The following is a 19039-nucleotide window of genomic DNA, read 5'->3' on the forward strand; positions in this document are numbered from 1 at the left end:
GAAGAGGCGACGAAACCTTTCCACTCAAATGCTGCCAGAGTCCCTTCTTTGGAGGCTTTTCTCCATCCCGCAGGCGGGTTGGACATAAGTAGCCCGGTGTCAGCTCAGTGTGCTAGGGAGGGTCCTCTTGAGAAAAGAAGCCTCTCTTCCCATGGTTCTCTTATGGTCGGTCATCACAGCTCCAGCTCTCACCCTCACCCACCCTGTGTCCCTGGGCAGGTGGCCGAATCTCTCCAACCTTGGTCCCCCTCTGTAAATATTTGGCACCGTGTTTTTCAGAGGCTTCAGCTGCACTATGGACTTGAGTTTTGACTGGCAATAGCTGGACCTGGCCATGGTTAACCCCAACAGCGTCTGACTCCACTAGACACACTGTTCATATTAAGTCCCAGAATGGCTACATGGTCTTTATCGCTGGTGCGGTGCTGAGGAAGGAGATCCAGAGGGGCCAGGCTGGGGGGAGGGGATGACAATGACTGGTGTGGATTTCACCCAAGCCTAAAGCTAGCGCCAGCCCTTCCTGGGGTTGCTCCAAACCCAGACTGAGTCACAGCAGCACCACACTCTGGGTGTCAAGGAAGGGAGGGGGAAGAAGTTTCTATTTTAGAATGTTGGGGGAGGGCCTATGTGGGGGTGGGAAATGAAAAGAAAATGCTTTCCCGGATGTGCAATGCAGGGCGGGTCCTCCTGGGCTGCTTTCCCAGGTGCCATATAGCTGATGCGTAGGGGACCCTCAAATTGCTCCCAAGGTCCTGAGCCATGTTAGCATTGGACCTGTGGTCCAGGCTGCCCAGGTGCATACTTCAAGCCACAAGCACTGGCTCTGTTCTGAGGATGTCACCACCCACAAGCCCCAGTTTTTACATCAGTAACAGGCTAAGTCAGGGAGCAGAAGGGGGAGAGGGGACAAGGCTTGCACAGACCTGATCTCCCCAGCTTCTTCTCGAAGCTCTGGATCACAGCAGAGAGCCACTAGGGTGGGAAGAAACCTGGCCCTTGGTGGCAGCCGAGCATGGTGAGATAGGTTTGCAACAAAGGGACTGTCTTTCCCAGTACTGCTCGGAGCTCACTAATCCCTCTGCCCTTCCTCACAGTTCTCTGCCAAGGTCCAGCAGGACTGGCCAGGAGTCCCCTCAGGCCTTCCAGAAACTCTGCCGTTCTCCCTTGGGCAGGCAGCCCCTCCCCCTGCAAAGACCCTGTGTTCTCACAGGACTTCCAGGGTCCCTCTCGCTGGCGCCTCCACCACTCCTTTGCTCCTCACCACGAAATTTCAGACAGAAGCTAACTTTTGAGTGCCTTCAGGCAGACTTGGAGCCCTCAAGGGAAATAAATGCTCAGGCCCACCACAGAGTCAGGACTACAAACCCTTCCTACCTTCAAACTAGAGGGCTGCTCCTCTGGACCTTCCCCTACAGTAAAACGGGACAGGTGTGGAGCCCTGTATAGGGCTGATCTGGAGAGTCTATCCAGAATGGGCTGGATACATCATCTACACTAGGCAGAGCCCCAGCTCCTGGGATCAGATTTAGCGCTGCTCCCAAATTAAGGACAGAGATGACTTCCCCTCTCCCTTCTCCAGGGCTTGCCAGAGACTGACTGGTTTCTTCTCCTTTCTCTTTCCTTCAGGTTGTGCCACACCAACTAGTCAGTGAACTACATGTCCACCCAAAGTGCAGGTGGGGTGAAGTCGGAAACGAGAGTTCCTTAAAAAGGAGGTAGGTTCCCCCATGCAAAACCTAGGAAGCTCCAACCCCAAGCTTGGCCTAGTCCAACAGAGTTCAGTCCCCACTAAGGAATCCATACAACCTGGAGAGGAATCCTAAATAAATGCCCCATATCAAGGCCATAGTAGTATACATGCCTCCACTAAAGCTCTGTGGAAATGAAACACATTTAATGTCACTTCCCACTACAGAAAGTAACAAGTTACATGGAAGGAGTCCCCTAGTAAGCACAAAAGAACTTCTTAAGGAATTAAGATGTGGAAAATCAAGGGTCCGGAAATTTGCATGCAGCCTTCTGAAAGTCCTGGGAAGGCTAGGAGTGAGGGCTAAGAGCGGGACATACACTTTCTTTACAAGGAACAATTGGAATTCCATGTCTGCTGCTCAGTCTTGGAACTCAAAGTACCCCCGTAACAAAGCCATATAGATGGGGATCCACGAATTTTTGTGGCTGTTCAGAGCTTAATTACTCCTCCTTGATCCATGGGACTAGACACGACACCGCCAAGGTTAAAATGCCCCAACAGCGCTGAGCAGATGTGAGCGAGCTGGCAGACACGCAAATGAGGCCTGCCTTGGAGCATGGTAACAAGTGACTAATACATTGCATATCGTTGAAAGAAAATTATTTTTCTCTAATTTGCATTTGCTTGGGGGGAAAAAAAGCCAAGCGAGTCCCTCCTTACAAGCATGAGTCTAATCCTGGAAATACAGCCCGGCTGCTTTAAGAGAGCTGGAAGGAGGGAAAGACTGCCAGTGTTTTGGCGTTGCAGGCTTGTTTATCTTTCCGCCTTTCCTCCAAGGCGAAACTCGTTTTGCAAGCAACATTCCTACAGAAAATGGCACACGTCATAAAAAGAGACCAATTTATAGAACTGGCACCGAAGTTCATGTATCACTCCAGAAGCATCTCCCAGCTCCCCAAGGGAAATATGTAGAAGTCCACATTAAAACTCAGCATGTTTACTTTACCTGGGGGAGAGGGTGGGGAGTTTCTAGACTCAGCCACCCTGCAGTTGTCCACCCAAGGGCCAAAGTCACCCAGAAGGGGAGAATGTAGAATTAAGTCAACCTGAAAAGATTCTCTATCTCCCGTGGACAGCCAGGGTTTAGAAAGCTTCTTTCAGCCCTGAAGTCCTGGGGTGTGCGCGCGCGCGTGTGTGTGTGTGTGTGTGTGTGTGTGTGTGTGTGTGTGTGTGTGTGTGCGTGTGCGTGTGCGCGTGTGTGTGTGTGTGTGTGTGTAGGAGCGCCACTTAACTCTCAGCTTGCTCCAGGCCACCTAACAGGCAGCCCCAAGTTCTTGACCATCCTCCACATTGCCAGGACAGCAGGGAGTGCTGTCCTCCTTTCCACCCTGGTGCCCACAGAGCCTTCCTTTTGTGGCTGCAGCTGAAGGCCCAAGTGTTCTGACAAGGGAAGGTTAGGAGATGTGTTCTGAGATGTGTGAGTGTGAGTCGAGCTGCACCCCTTCCCCTGAAATGCAAACCCCTCTGGATCCCGAACCCACACACTTGCATTGCCGGCCTGAGGAACGGTGCCCAGTACACAGCAGCTGCCTAACTTGTCTGAATAGGGCCACTGCAGAGGAGGAACAGCCTTCAGAGCCTCCGGAGTCCCCAGAAAGCCTTCAGTTAATAACGCATTCCTTCCACCAAGCTTACTTAGGGCTGCTGCTTGTTTTCCTAAATCTTGCAAACTCTTGTCACAAGCAGCTGAGGACCTAGGTCCAGGGATCTTGGCCAACCCCTCCAGACACAGACACACCAGGCCCCCTGGGCCTAACAAGTTCCCTAAACCACAACATATAAAGCATTCTACACCCCCTCACCCCACCCTCGGGAAGTCCTTCAGGTGTGCGCTAGGGATTGATTGGTGACGGGAGGTCTCTCATCACAAAGTGGTGGCCACCTCTGCAGCTCCTCCACGGGGCCTGCATAGTGCGCGCTTTGTGTGAGTGCTGAGGAGGCGCAGTGCCTGCTCGCGCGCCAACAGCTGTCACATTATTTGCACTCGCTGTAAACAGCCTTCACATTCCCCCCTTACCACATAGTTAAAGCCAGACTAACAATCCACAGTTAGAGATCAAACCAACAACAGCAGCATTGTGTCTGCCTTCGCCTTCGCACCAAGCCCAGCAGCTGGCAGGTTTCTCCGGAACAAGGGACCCTGGCTCTCCCCCCACCCCACCCCTCCAGGCTCTAGCCAAGGCCAGCTAAGGAAGCGTGCGTTTCTCGGTGCAGTTTGTTAAAGCCCGAGAGCACCGCCATTTCGCAGAGATTTCGCTGTGGTTTATCAGCCCTCTCCCAGAGTTTGAGCCTCTGGTAGAGTCTGGGGAAGTGGGATGGGAAGAGATGGCTGCTCCCACTCCTAGGCCACTGGGCCAAGTGGCCAGGCTGGGTCTGTGACAGGGAGGCCTGCAGCTCTCCAAGTTGTCACAGAGGCTGGGCATGTTTGCGCTCTGTGCAGGCCCACAGAGATCTGCCACTGGTCTTTCAGAAATTGCCCAACGCATCGAATACTTACTGGTCGCCCCACTGATCAAAATGTCTCCTTTATGATTTTTGGTTAAGTTGAACATTTCCATAATCGTCATTATTAGCGCAAATTACACGCCTAATCGGTCCTTAAATAGATTTTAATTAAATAATCATACAAGGCTCATTTTATGACTTAAGAAAGGCATTACTTTTCGTTAGAAACTTTCCACCAGGATATGGAATAACGACAGACAAATACTTGTTCTTTGAAGAGCACCACCAATAACCAAGGGACAGAGTAGCCTCTGGTCGACCCTGTTTTACCTTCCACGTGGAAGCTGGGAGCCGACACACTAGAGAAGCTTAAGCGGGCTCCTGGATGGAAAGGGAGCTCTCTTTCTCCTTAGTACTACTTTTGGCTTCTTCTTCTTCTTCTTTTTTTTTTTTTTTTTTTTGACAGTAGAAATAAACTGCCTCTCCATCTGGAGAGATCTCTCCAGCTAGTGGGTTTGTAGACCACTTTTCCCCACCCCCACCCACTTTCCACCCTAGTCACTGTGGAAAAGCGGGCAGTCTGGGCTTGTTAAATGCTGTGTAAAATGCTGTTAATAAAATAATAAATACAAAGGATGGAGGCTGCTGGGTCCATGGGTGTTTTGACTGGAAATGCCTTGGCGCTTGTCATGTGTTTATGGGAGGGCAGACAACTCCAAGGATTTACATAGTTTGAACATTTTTGTACTTCATTTATCCTTTCCTAAATGACGTAGGTCTTGAGCTATTTCAAGTTTGCATTTGTACAGAACTGTGAAATGCCCGGGAGTTTCTCCAATTAAAGCAAGTTTTTCAATCCGACTCAAAGCTGGAACCTACTCCTGCCTGTGTCCACCCTCAGCCTCTTGGGCTCGAGAAAACAAACATCCCAGAAAACAATCTTGGGTCCTCAAGATCCCCACCTCCGCCTCCTCCTGAAGGGCCCCCAGGGCAAAGGTTATGGAGCCTTCAGATTTCAGGGATCTGGGCTCCACACTGTGGCCATCACCTCCACGGTTAGGAGCATCCTGTCCACACACTACCTCTAAAATAGTGAGCTAAATAAAAAGAGGGTAAAACTGCTGGCCCGGTACAACCCACCGCTCACAAAAACCATGTCAGCAAAGGCTGGAAGGCATTCTGTAGAGGGACCAGGGTTCGCGCCTACTGAAGCTCTTTCAGCACAAAGGCTCTTAGGGAAAGAAGGGAAGGGGGGAGGGAGGCCTCCTGTTTCAGAGCAGGCATCCCCTGAGAGTCAAGAACCAAGTGTAGCTTCAATCAAAAGCTGACTTCCCCTCTGGGAGCTGAAGAGGAAACCTGATCACAGTAGCTTACTACCGCCCTGGATCCACACAGCTCTGGTTTTCTTCTCGTACCAGTAATTTTTTAAATACATATCGATATAAAAGAAGCAATCTCTGGCTGACTTTATTGAAAACCACATCGAGCCTTCATAACATCCGGACTTAATCCCTATCAAACCACAGCACCTCTGGCCTCCGCAGCAGGCCATCCGTCCACCTCTTCCAACTAGGACTTCTCCAGCAGCTCCAGACCCCTCCCCTGAAACAATGACTGGAAAACTTGCCAAACAGCACCTAGATACCAGTTCTGGAATCAATTCCTAACCATAACCATATAATGATCCCACTTAGAGAGAGAAAAACCCAAGTCAGTGCATATGGAATCCCTTAAAGGCATAAGGAGCTCTAACAAAGGAAAGAGGAACCCACCAGAGGCTGACCCAGAGGAATGGCCCTGGGACGCTGGCCTAGCAGGTCTTGGGGGCAATAGAGAACTGAGGAGCAACCTATAGAAACATGAGCAGTCATTCAGGGCAATTATTAACCCTCTGGGCCTACTATGTGCCAAGCATTGTCTTTGATCCTAAAGGTAGATAATTATTCCCAGTCATACAAATGAAGAAATGTACTGAGGCTCAGAGGCCATAAATAACTTGCCCCCAAGGTCACACAGCTAGCAAAAATGGGCGGGCCATGGTCAAACTCAGTCCTGGAGTTGCGGAGAGGAGCCAACAATTATTGGTCTAATTGTGTCATCTGAAACCCCCATTTTCACATACTGTCTCCACCTCAAATAAGTTGGTAATTTTTAGGTCTTGTGTATCAAACACAAGGTAAAGAGCCAGCGCATGAGCCTCATGTAATTCATCCAGTACGAGCCCAGTGCCATTTCCCCAAAACATTACGGCAATCTCTAAGGCTACCGAAAAGGCTTTCACAATTTCCCCCTACATACTACAAATCTCTCACATTGAGATGCTCCAGTGTGAGGGCCAACGCTCCAACAAGGTCCCAAGGTCCCTTAGGGTGCCAGCCTGTAGCAAGCATGAGTAGGTGGCCTGGCCTCTCTGTTCTCGGGGAAATGCTGACTACTGGTCCTATGGCTGAGATTTCCACCCTTGACTTGCCACATAATGGAATAGATTATCTAGATAGTGCAAAAGGCCTTCGGAGGTGCACCCATGTCAATCTACCTCCCATAAGGCTCCCCAAAACACCCTAGGAACCATAATGAAGTGGGAGAGAAAATACCAGCCAAGTGGCTTGCAAGACATCAGGCGCTATTGGGCCTTCCAATGTTCCTATCAAAAGCCAACCACCGAGGCAAGCTGGAAGACTCCTTTTCCCAACTTCCCTCCCAGGATATGGTCTCCCCACTTCCTCCTAATTTTTAGACCTACTCCAGGCTTTCAGTTGCTTTTGGAACTTAATGTTCACCTTTGCTTAGTGAGGACTACTTGCTCGGGCACTAGACACCTGGTCACGCGGCCGGTTTCTGCAGCTGTGCTCCAGGAGAGCCTCTGAAACAGACTGGCAGTGACAATAAGGGGAAGAGGGTCTAGGTGGAGAAGGCCTGCACACTCCCTCTGTTCCCCAGCCCAGTGGCCAGGCAGCCCAGCTGACCTGGCCCTTAGCCAGCCCTCCGCAAGTGGCTTGCTTGCTCTTTTAAAAACTTTCCAGCTCCCGCCTACCCCGGCTCAGAACTGGCCTAGCATGCTGGAACTTCTAGGGGCGACCCCCTTGTTCCTGGCACTAGGCAGGCCTGCAGACACCTTCTCCCCTTCTCCCGCTCCAATACAATCCACTCGAATTCCTCACCCCCATCATCGGCCACCTGGAGTCCGCGGCTTCCCGAGCAATTGCCATCCAGCAGGGCTTGCAAGCATAGCTTCCTGCGTGAGACAACTGCCCATAGTCCTGTGGGTGCGGACCCACCAGGCCTTGTGTAGGTGGAGGGTGCTTAGCCCCTAACACATTCACACCCACACGGTCTACCGCTCCAGAGGGGGAGGGGAAGGAGAAGGGCGGGGAGGGAAAAGGGCTGCCCCCCCACACACACTTCTTCCTTTCTCTCTTCAGATTTTGGTGTCCCTGGCACCACAGCAAAGGGCCGACAGAGCCAGAACAATAGAAATGGGAGGTGGGAGTGCCGGAAATGGTGCAGGAAGACCCCCCCTATAACCCTATAAACCTCCCTTCTGCCTTATAGTTACCGTTAGCATTAAAAGACCCAGGGCCTTCACTGCAATTGTACCTTTTTATAACTTTTCCCCTAAACTCGACTCCCTTTCCACATTTTGAAATCACAAGGCAAAGATATCAGGGAAAAGTTGTAAACTACCCCACAAGCTCTGAGAGAGCCTCTTACCTGCTCTGCCCCTGGCAACCTAACCCGACTCACCTCCCTCCTCCAACAGTTCCCCTGGTTTGCACCTAGACAATAAATTTAGTTTAATTTAGCTTCCGGTCTTTAATTTTAGCAGGTCTCCTTTTTGCATGCAAATCAATATGGCAATTACCATCTAAAAGCTCGCCCAGCCCCGGGTCAATGTAAATTGATCATTGTCCGCCTTCCACAAAATAACACCGGAGTCTGTGGTGCATAATGAGATTATACTGGAAACTGTCTTTTAGATCACAAATTATATTTTATGCTGTCAGGATCTTCTCGGAGTGGACTTCTCCATTTGTCTAATCATGGGGAGCCCAGCCTGTGGGTGCTGGCTAGCAATACTCAGGCTCTGGAAAAAACAAGTGGGGACATACCACAAGAATCCAGATTGAGAAAACACAGAATTGGGCTTGGGCCCAGAATGGGAACCTTCAGAAACAACCCCATAAGAGCACCATTGACTACTACCCCACAAAATATCAGATGTCCCTTCGGAGTTTGGGAAGCAGTTGGGGAAGTGGCCAGGGCACATCTTGGGACAAGAGCTCAAGATAAATGGGGCTGGGTTACCAACAGAGGTGGACAGAGAGGTCTTACACTACAGCTTTTGGGTTTCTCAGCTCTATCACCCAAGTCTCTCAGCAGGGAGGCCTTCTCGGCAAAAAGATGGAATCCCATTGGCCATCAACACCGACCAAATTTCTCCGACGGTGGCCAGCCAAAGCCTTCCTAAGTCTGTGAAGAGGCCCCCACTAGACCGGATGAAGACTGTTCCAAGAGACTCCTCGGCAAAAAAAAAAAAAAAAAAAACCCTGCATTTACACTCTTCAGCGACTCTCAGGACACCCCTAACAAAGGACCTTCCTAGCTCCTTTCAGAAAAGCAGTGGGATGCAGCCTTGAGGATGGCCATTCCATTCCCCACCCTGCCTGGATTCCTCACCCTACCTGGCTAGGTGTCTAGATGAAGAGTCCTCCAGGAAACTAGGGAGGCATTGTTAAGGGCTGCTGGTTGCTCTGGAGAACTGTGTTAAGGCTGGGGCAACACTCAGGCCTTTTTGGAGGCTGCCGACCTTCTGCACAGCCCAGCCCTGCCCAGCCTGGCCTGGGCTCCACCCAAGTGTGATCTTCCCAATAAAAACTGGAATTCCTGACTGCGCTTAAACAAAGAGGGAGGGAGGCAAATCGGTGCCCCAAGCAAACTAAGCCCTAGCAGGGGTTTACATGCCCTTCTGGGGTCACTGAGGCGCCTGCTAATGTACCCAGCACAGGTCGTCCCAGGCATGCTCTCCTCCAGCGGGGAGGAAAAAAATAATGAAAGCATACCACTCTCTCCTTTATTTCTCCCAGGGGCACGCTTCTTTGGATTCTTTCTCAGTTCAAGCCCAACACCACCTTCGTCAACAAGATTTCACCAGTCGCACATCTTTCTCTCCCCCCCCCCCCCCCCCCCACAAAGTAGAGAGCTACTGCTTTCCCCTTCACCTTCCAGCCACCCAAGGTCAAGAACTCCCATCTTCTTTAGAAATCCTGCTACCTGGTCAGCAAGGGCCATCACCAATTCGGGAGCTGCTTTACCATTTTCTACTGCCCAAACACATTATCGCCCTGAGACTGTGTCAATGGAGTGGCCCCCGTTTGTACTTTCAATCAATCTCACTAGGTGAGAAGTCTTCCTCAAGGCAAAGGGCTGCTCTTAGTAACTGGCCCTGGATCTAAGCACAGGTATGCATGCATAAACATGCCTTTTGTGCTTCTTTCCAAGTGACCATCTTCGCATCTTTAAATTGATTTTTTTTTTTTTTTGGTCTTTCCAACACAGAAATTCTGCCCCAATTTCCAGCTTCACAACGTCTATAGTTTTTCTTTTAGAATATCACTATACATTTTTGCATTTGCACAGTCTTTTACATTCCTCTTGGTCAGTTCTTTACCTCTCGTTCCATTAGGACATAGGAAGCGAAGTGTCTAGATTTATCCCAGCACACATCGTTCTGGGGTACATCTTAATCTGAGTATTCCTCCCTACTACTTAGGTTCTTTGGCTATCCCTGTAACGCCGCAGTTCATTTCCTGGCCAGACCAGCATGGCTCTGCATGTTTAAATGTAAATAGAGGAACCTTAGACCACAAATCTTTAAGAGGAAAAGAGGGGAGGGTATAAATTAATTATCTATAGAGGGATCCACCCATCAATATCCAGCTCTGTAAAGAACTAAATTAATGTATGTTGAGTTGTATTAAATTTTAGACCTTTGATACACAAATGGATTTTTTCAAAGTGTCCAGACCATCCCCTATTTAGATCGTCTCCTTGTACGTGTCTGATTATAACTGTTCACAAGTTCATGGTGAAGTGTTTATATATGGACAGCTCAAGGAATGCTGTGTTCTCCCTCCAATGCATACATACTGTGCTCACTGGCCTGGCATTTCAGGCTCAAGGCCTTTAATAGGCAGCAGCGTGGCTGGGTCAGAGCCTTTGCCCAACTACCTTCTCTCACTTTGAGTCTCCCTACACAGGCCAGTTCCTCTAGGAAACACGTTTTCATAGCCTGCTCTCAAACTCAGACCCTTAAGTGAGGGTGCCCATTTTGTGTGAGTACCGGGTTAAGGCTAGTTACTGTCTAGCAGCTGCATTCGATTTGTGAAAGAATCTGCGGATGCACGCACAGAAGAGAAAGGAAAACAGTAGCAGGTCTAGACCTCAAGGCCCACACCCCTGCGGACCACTGGACTTCCAGTCACTTCTACTAGACTCGACACTCTTCCCCCATCAAACTCTTTACCGCACTTCAAGGGTTAAGAGAAACCCCCGCAACCTGCCTTCTACCCGGCTTGCTGGGCCCCGCAGGCTAGCTTTAGCTTGCTCGCTCGCCGCTCTCGGGAGTCTGCTGCCATCTCCACTGCCGGCCCCCTCCCCCGTCCTTCAGCCGGGAGGGAGTCTGCATGCCTGTCTAGACCGATCTATCACCCGCACACCAACAACACCCGCGAGAGCGCGGAGACCCCGTTCGGGTCCCCCTGGCCCGCACGGTTCACAGCGGACGGAGTCCAGCGAGCGTGACGGCGCCTGCGGGCTAGGGGGTGAGGGTCCAATAAGAATCTGGCCGCCCCGAGCGCCCTGCTAGTCTTCCCCAGACCCTACCCCTGCGTTCACACCAGCCCGGCTACCCCGGCACAGTCACAGCTCTGCGCGCTGGGCAGTCCTATTTTTATCTTGTCTAATCCCAAACTGGGCGGGGAGCACAGGCGTCGTGCTTAAAGAACAAGAGATAGGCGAGGGAGGCGGGGAGGAGCAGCCAGGCAGCAAAGCCAGCTAAAGCGAGTTAAAGACACAGTGGAGGCGACCGCGAGCAGGAAGAAAGAGCGGGCTGTGTGGACCTCGCGGCGCCGCACGCAACGCGCCGCCCTGCGAAGTTATATTGGCCCGCCAGCTGTCCCTCACTGACCACCCCTCCCCACTTCCCAGCGGCACTCTCCGCAGCCCGGAGCGCGGGGGCCCCGGCTGTGTGGGAGGCGGAGGCCAGGCCGGCCCGGCAAAGGGCTGGAGAGAATCGCTAATGAGCTGTGCGGCCCATTGATCCAGAGAACACTTCCTAATTAACTCTCAGTCACCTACTGGTGACAGCGTCTCAAAGGACAGCGCTGATCGAGCCCCAGTCCAGACCTACCCGCCCAACGCCTGGTGACCGAGCCCCGCGTGATCCCCTAACCACCGCAGGCAATCCCTGTACGTGGTGTACACTCTAGCCCTGAAGGCCAGCCTCAGATTAAACCTGGATGGCATATTATCAATCATCACCCCTCCGCGTAGTTCTACGAGACACACAATCCAACCCAAAATAAACACCAGAGCCAACACTGCAACCCAGACTAGGTAACAAGTCCGGGATGGAGCGGGAAGGGCCGAGAAGCCAGTATTTCCCAAGTGTCCACATACAAACGTCTCTGAGATCGGCAATTAAAATACCTTCCACACAAGCGATTCTGTTGGTAAAACCGAATCCAGCACCTTGTACAGGTCGATCTCTCCCGGTGGTGTCCATTTCCAATGCCACAGGAAGTGTCAGATGGCTAGAAATACCCGTCTGTCTACTCACCACCCACCACCTTCTGGGGTGGGCTGTTTCCTCGTGTTGTGTGTGTGTGTGTGTGTGTGTGTGTGTGTGTGTGACTCCCGGTCCATTTTTAATAATTTTTTTTCCGCCCAAGGGACTAACCTTAGAACCAAACAGCAGTACTCCTCTCCTAGCCTTCTCTCAATAAGGGTGAGCGAGGAGGGGGTTACACAGTTAAAACCCCGGACTGTCTAGTCTAGACGCAACCAGGCAGTACGAATACTTATTTGAAGAGCGCTGGTTTCTTTTTGAGGTTTGTTTTTAAATAAACATAACCCTCCTCCAGTTCCTTCTTCGCTTTCCCATTCCCCCAACCCCCACCCTCTAGACGCCCGTGGCGCGCGCCTTCGCGCGCGGGCACTCACAACATCTAGCTGGAGGTCGCGGACTTCTGGAAAAGATTCATTAGCAGCAAATTAAGCCTCGCTCGGCCTCGGCTTCTAAGCGGACAAGCTCGGTCGTCTTCGGGACGTGGGTGCGTGTTCCCGTGAGCAACCGGGCAGCCAGAAGTCCGCCGGGACTACACGTGCCACTAGCCGCCCCAGTACAGGGCGCTCCTAGGCTCTCTTCGTAAACAGCAGGCGCTCTTCGCCACCGCCCCGAGCCCCCGGGTTGGTGGTGGCTCTGCAGCGCAGCCTCCCGCCTGCTCCAAGCGCTGGCCCTGTGCCGCCTCGCCCTCCCCGCCTCAGCCGAGGATCGCGCCCGGTGCGCAAGTTCCTCTTCGCCCCGAGCCTCCGCGTCGCCCGCCCTCCGAGTGGGACCAACTTCCTCCGGCCGCAGACTTTCACACGCCCATCGGGGCGCCCACCAGGCTCCCCACAGCCCAGGAGAGGGCTGGGGGCTCTGCTCGCTCCTCCGCCCCGCCCCTGCTCCCACACAAGCAGTCCAAATCCGCTCCAGGGGGCTCAGAACTTACTACCTACCCTAAGGATGTCTCCCGAAGGGAGAAGATGGGAGGGGGTCGAATTTAGAATCTTAAAAGAACATTTACAAAACAAAGCAGCTGACCTGGCAGGCCCGCGGACTGGCCCAGTCTGAATCTCCGGCTCTCTATGGATTCCTAGTAGTTTTTTTTTTTTCCTCCTAAATCCACGTGATTCACGCTTTGGGGCAAGCCAAGGGGGGGGGGGGGGGGAAGGAGAGAAAGGAAGAAAAAAAAAAAACCAAACCCGGGACTCCCCTCCGGAGTTACGCGACCACGGCAGGTAGAGCTCGGCTCGGTCCGAGGCGCCGGCCGGCCGCACACACTAGCGCACGCACAAGCCGTCGTTCCACTCCGAGGCACTACCGGCCCCTGGAGAGGCCAGACGAAGCGGCGGCGGCTGGGGGTTTTTACAGTTCTTTTCCGAGTCGAAAAAGAAAGCAGACGGGAACCCGCCGCCTCCCCTTCCTGCTAGCGAGGTACCGCCGAGCCGAGCTTCCCAGCTTCCAGCCCAGCACTCCCCCCCCCCCCCCCACCCCGCGCCTGACTCCCGACGCTCGGCGACGACCGCTCTCCCGCGCAGACACACAGAGGCTGCAAACTTCCACTCGCTGAACTCCCCGTCCTCCAAGCTCCCTCGGGAGACGGCTAGTCCCCCGTGGAGTCCCTCCCCGCCTGGTGCCCGCGCGGGGGCTGCTTAGGTCGGCTGCGTTTTTAATAACTTACAGTTCTGATGTAAAAACGAAAGCGAGCAAGGTAGCTAAACCTCCCGACGGGGGTCTACCGGAGTCGGCGGAGAAAGCCTCTGAGGGTGGGAGTCCCGAGGGATGGGGTCGGCTGCAGTCCCCCGTGCTCCAGCACGCCCGCCCGCCCGCCCGCGGCCTCCCCGGGGAAAGGTGTTCTGGGCACTGACCTGAAATCCCCAGTCGGGAAGTAGGCAGGGAGCCTGCGATCCGGCGCTTTGAAGTTTTCCCCGGAGCGGAGTCCAGGCGGCGAGGAGGATCGGGGGCGGCTTGCTGGGTGGGTGGACGTGTGCGGGGTCGGGGGAGGACGGCTACGTTAAGGAGCGGAGAAGGAGCCCTGGCCGGGGAGGCGCAGCAAGCAGCAAAGTTTGCCTTCCCCGGTTGCCCGCAGCCCGCTCCCGGCGCCGCGCTCGCTCGCCTCCGTCTCCTTCTGCAGCCAGCCGGCTGCCCTAGGGGTCGGCCCGGCGGAGGGGTGGGCTCTGGGCCGCGTGGGGGGGGGGGGGGGGGGGGCGGGGCGGGCTGCAAGCCTCAGGGCAGGTGGCGACGGCCCCGCGCGATCCTCTCCTCCCGCAGCTGGACTGGGGCTCCGTCAGCCTCAGCAGCTCCCGCGCCGCCGCTGCCGCCCGCGCTCGGGCAAGAGCCCCAGCGCCATGTTGACGGTTCGCCGCGAGCGCCCGCTCGGGTTGGGTGTGTGTGTGTGTGAGTGTGTGTGTGTGTGTGTGTGTGTGTGTGTGAGCGAGTGAGTGTGTTGGCCAAGTCGTCCCTGCGCGGCGACAGCGCGGCTCGGGCTCTCGGCCCCGCGGCTCGCGTGCTCCCCCTCCGCCACCGCCGCCCGCCTCGCTCCCGCTCTCGGTCGTGGTCTGGGTTCCGGTGCGTCTCCCCCTCGGCCGAAGAAGAGCTCGGTCGCCGTTCAGCCCGGAGCGCGGCTCGGCCTCACCTTGCCGCTGGGAGCCCGGGCTCCGTCTGCCGCCGCACGCCGCGATCCCAACGCGTTCCCCCTCCCAGGTTCCCTCCTCTTCCTCCTCCCCCTCCCTCCGCCCGCCCTCCCTCCCTCCCTCCCAACAGCCGCCTCCCCTCCCCCCGCAGGCGCAGCGCTCGGGCGACAGCCGCCCGCCCGCCCGCCCGCCCGCCGCCGCCGCCTCCAGCTCTCGCAAGTTTGAGCTCCCCAGTCTCTGCTCACCCTCCGCTGCGGCGCCTCCTCGGTGGGGTTTCGGGAGGGGGTGATTCCCCGGGAAAGGTTCCCCCGACTTTCCCCGGCCGTCACCGATCCCCACCCGGGTGCATCGGGGGCTCAACACAACCGACCCCGAACCACCTGGGTGGTGGAGTCGTGTCGACAACCCACCCCCCCACTCCACCGTCCTCTCCGTCCCAGCTCGGGCCGAGTTGGCTATTCACGCCCAGCCGGGGCTCACGTCCTAGGGGAGTGGAGACCGACTGGGGAGGCGGCGACGGCTAGGTCGGCCAACGGATCCCCAGCCCGAAGAATGGGGGGCGGCGGGGGCGGCTTTCCCTGCTGCGCGCCTAGACTCCCCTTGCTACCCAGAAGGCCAGTGGAGGACCGCAATTACCATAAAGCGCCTCGCACTCCGCTCAGGCAAAGCTGTCAAACCCCAGAGGCAGGCGCCACCGCCGCCTCTCGCCGCCAGTGCCGCGCTCTCGGGGCCTCGAGTCCCCTCGGAGACCCAGCCCGGCAGAGCCTGAGTGCTCGCGGGCGTCCACCCACCTCACCTCGCCCCTTCTTCCCAGAGGAGCTACACGTAAACACCACCCCTGGCAACAGTGGCCGTTCGCGTCCTAACTCCGCGAGCCCTCACACCCCCCCCCCCACACACACCCCACGTTTCGATTGTGTCGGAATTGTCGGGGGGAGGGGGAGGCTGCTCCTGGGGACACCAGGGGGTGGGAGGGCCGTAAAGGGAACTGGGACGCGGCTGAGTTCCTCCCAGTTCTTGAGCATTTCCCGGTCCGGACCTCCGATGGCTGGAGGGTCTGCCCTCATCTCTCACCTCGGCCTCGTGAGGCTATCTCCCGCGTTTTATTTTACTTGGCCGGGAACAACTTTTGGCTTCACCGTTCAGCACATAAATTTCCACTCGGTAACGTCGTGCAGATCCGGGCTCGGCAGCGGCGTACAGCCTGCGCCCGCCGCAGTTCAATTCAATTGACACGTATTGAGCCTCTACTGCGCACCGGGAGCAGCTCTAGGCGCCAGAGGGGGGAAGGGAAGGGCAGGCAAGCAGAAGGGGGAAGCCGAGAAGCGAGGTTCCGGCCTCCCCGGAGCGCAGAGCCTCAAGGGCGAACCCAGCTCCGCTCCGTGAAGCTGGCGGGAAGGGAAGTCAGGGCACCCAGGCTGAGAGCTCTGACACCGAGGCCAAAGGTGACCCTATTCGGTGGTTCTATGGGGTCTTTTGATTCTGGGAAGGGAGCGGGGGAGTATCTCTTCAGCCTAGGGACAGGATGGTGCAGGCCTGATGAGACCCAAAGTACGAAATGGAAGTGGCTAGTAAACCCACACGGAAAGTTTTTAAATATCCTGGAGTGTCCACATGCCAAAAAAATAATCAAAAACATCTCAAGTTGATTACTAAGTCAAGGTCAAGGCCAAAATCATCTCCAGCTAGAAGATATTTTCCCTTTTAAAAATGAGGCCCACTACTGACTGTGGGACTGATATTAGGTGCAATTTTATTCATTCTGTTTTAGTTCTCAGCACATAGTTATAAAAACAGCCCTTCTCAAAGCAGAAGTGAAACATCTCTACCGTTTGAAACCCGAAACTTCGAACAGAATTAAATCTTCATGCTCCAGAGCTGCTTGTAACAACTGATGCAAAAGACAGGCAGGCAGGCCAGTGAGCTGTGCCTAGCCATGCTGGGCTGCTAATGCGTCCAGGACCCGCGCCTGCAGAATGGAATGCATGCCTTTTTCTTCCTGGTCTTTGGGGGGGGGGTTGTCTCTGAAAGCTAATCTACACGTTTTTGTAATCTCCTGTAACAAGCAGAAAGACACCTGGACTATTATGCTGTAAAGCTAGTTTTTATAAAGACGTTTTAAGGCTAGACATTAAAAGTTATTAGACTGAACGCAAGCGAGTTACAGACACAGCTCGGAGAAAGGCCGCTGGTTGGGTGTTGTGGCAACATTTCTTTATGAAGAGACTCCTTTTATTCAAAACAAGTCTAAAATAACCGGGAAAGCTGGAGTTGGGTATTTGAGGGGGAAACTCTGAACGGGGTTCCAGGCAGAAAGGCCGCTGGCGATGTGGGCTGGGCAGGAGGGCTGGCCTGGGTGAGCAGAAGAGCAGTGCCAGGCTCATCCGGCCTGCACCGCAGAAGCCCTGGCTCGATGCCCAGCCACCTTCTCTCCCCCTCTTCTCACCTCCCAACTCTCCCAGGAACAGGCTTTTCCCAGAGTCCGAGTCACACTAACTGTCCAGAACTTTTGGGAAACCCAGGAGCCGAGCACGGCCCGGAGGCCTCTCTGAATCCTAGGGCCTCCAGAGACTGCCCACAAAGGGGTCTGTTTGTCTAACTTTAAGTCCTAGAACTAAAGTGAATGGGGGGGGGGGGGTGAGGGCGAAGGGGCCTTAGAGAGGGCTGAATGCTTGGGAAATTTGATGCTGGAGACAAACAGGCCAGTAAATTTGCCTTTGACATAATTTGTGGCACTAGCCCCCTCTCCTTTAAGGGAGTCTCTGGACTCTACGGTGTTCTCCATCGGGCTGGTGGGATTAAAGGCTTTCTCTTCTATCTCCTAGGATGCATTTCCCAATTCCATGGGGGTTTTAAAAATATCTTATTAAGGAAGTCCTAAGAGGCGCACACGCAGTGTGTGTGTGTGTGTGTGTGTGTGTGTGTGTGTGTTTCTGATTCACTGAGAATTAAAATGTGAGATCTTCCCCAGGTCCCCTAAGTCACACCTATTGGCCTGGTTAGTGGGAATTGTTGCCTGTGAAGAGAAAGCTGTCGAAAGGCAGTCCCATCTTGTGTCCTTACTCGGGGGCGCTACCAGATCCAGGGGTCTACCTCGGATGCTCAAGGTCTGGCTCCTCCTCTGTTCTCTCAATTGCCCTCTTCCACGTCCCTTTGGAACTGACCCGGTGTCAGGCCACCAATATCCCCTGCCCTCCGAAAGGGGAGGATTTCAATGGAAGCAGAGGAATAGATGGAGTGGGCCAGCAAGTGGGCACAAGGGAGGGGAGGCCCCATAGCCAGCTGAAAAATAAATCAGCAAGGAAATGAGAAGCACTCCGAGGTGGAGCTGCGGAGGCTGCCCCTCCCCCACTGGCCTCATACCCGCCCCCGCCCCCCAGAAAAGGTCTTGTGATTACAACATATGGCTGGACTTTAGGCTCCCAGGCCTTCTCCTGCTGCAGATTCTAAGCAGGCTCTGTAACTGGAAAAGCAAATTGGAGCTTCTGGGAGCAAACTTGAAACCTGCCTGTCCTTTTTGGATTCTGCTGATTACAAGACCCGCCAGGCTTCCACCAGTCAGGCTACCCCTAGGCCTGGAGTAAGGCCTTGCATCCTGTCATGAGGTCCTACCTGCAATTAGGGGTACTCTGGGTTCCCAAATGTGTGTATAGTTGGGGTTTATTTGTGACAGGTATGTGTAGACTAGAAATCCTAGTTCGGGGATTGTTTTCTGGCTTATGACATTAAATATTGGAGTTACTGGAATACTCCACACTTGAATGGTAAAGACGATACATTTTGGTTAATGTAATGTGAGGGAAGTATCCTGTTAATGTTAACTATCTTTTAAAAGCATTCAAACACCCACAGTTACAGTGTTCCAGTCTTCCAGTCACTTTGTAAATGAACTCCAGGCTTACCCTGGGGCACTTAAAACAATAACAATAACAACAACAAAACCCACAGGCTGAGGTGGGGGGGTGGGGAGACCAATCTAGCTCACCCTCTTGTCTTCCTTTCAAAACTCAGATGAAGTAACAATTGGAAGCCTATCCTTGACCCTAAGGATTTGACTAATTGTGAAATATTTAAAGAGAGCTGCCTTCTGCTGGATTTGAGGTTGGGCAGAATAAAATTGCCTTTGGAGAGTTCTAGGCTGTTTGGAGGTGGAAGGCCCAAAGAACAGAACCAATGTGGTTCACAGAAACAACATCAGGAAATTCCTGGTCTAGGCTACATTTAGGTCAGGCGCTGAACTCTGGGATCTCAAAGTCTACACTGCTGTTGCCAAAGGCTGACTGGGTGTTGACCAAATGGTAGGAAGGGGGGGGGGGCGCTTCGGAGAAGGGCCTGGCCCCTCCATGAAAGCCGGATACTCTTACAGATCAACCCGGATACTACCTCCAG

At 53.9% G+C, this 19039-nt stretch overlaps 1 protein-coding gene across 12 annotated transcripts in view; it reads right to left on the reverse strand.

The window, feature by feature from the left end:
- Positions 1–19039, reverse strand: part of Bcor (BCL6 corepressor) — a 102598-nt gene that overhangs the window by 29347 nt on the left and 54212 nt on the right. For 4 of the 12 annotated variants that reach the window (XM_036174505.1, XM_036174508.1, XM_036174506.1 and 1 more), the window contains exon 1: positions 13886–14705. The exons of 4 other annotated variants lie outside the window; for them this stretch is intronic. The gene's annotated coding sequence lies outside the window, so the exon portion shown is untranslated. Of the gene's footprint in view, positions 1–12415; positions 12543–13058; positions 13077–13698; positions 13732–13885; positions 14706–15286; positions 15305–19039 lie in introns of those variants that run through there. 4 more of the 12 variants (XM_036174501.1, XM_036174500.1, XM_036174502.1 and 1 more) reach the window with 4 other exon arrangements.

This window comes from Onychomys torridus, chromosome X, assembly GCF_903995425.1.
Source record: "Onychomys torridus chromosome X, mOncTor1.1, whole genome shotgun sequence".
In the NCBI taxonomy this organism is placed as follows: Eukaryota; Metazoa; Chordata; class Mammalia; order Rodentia; family Cricetidae; genus Onychomys; species Onychomys torridus.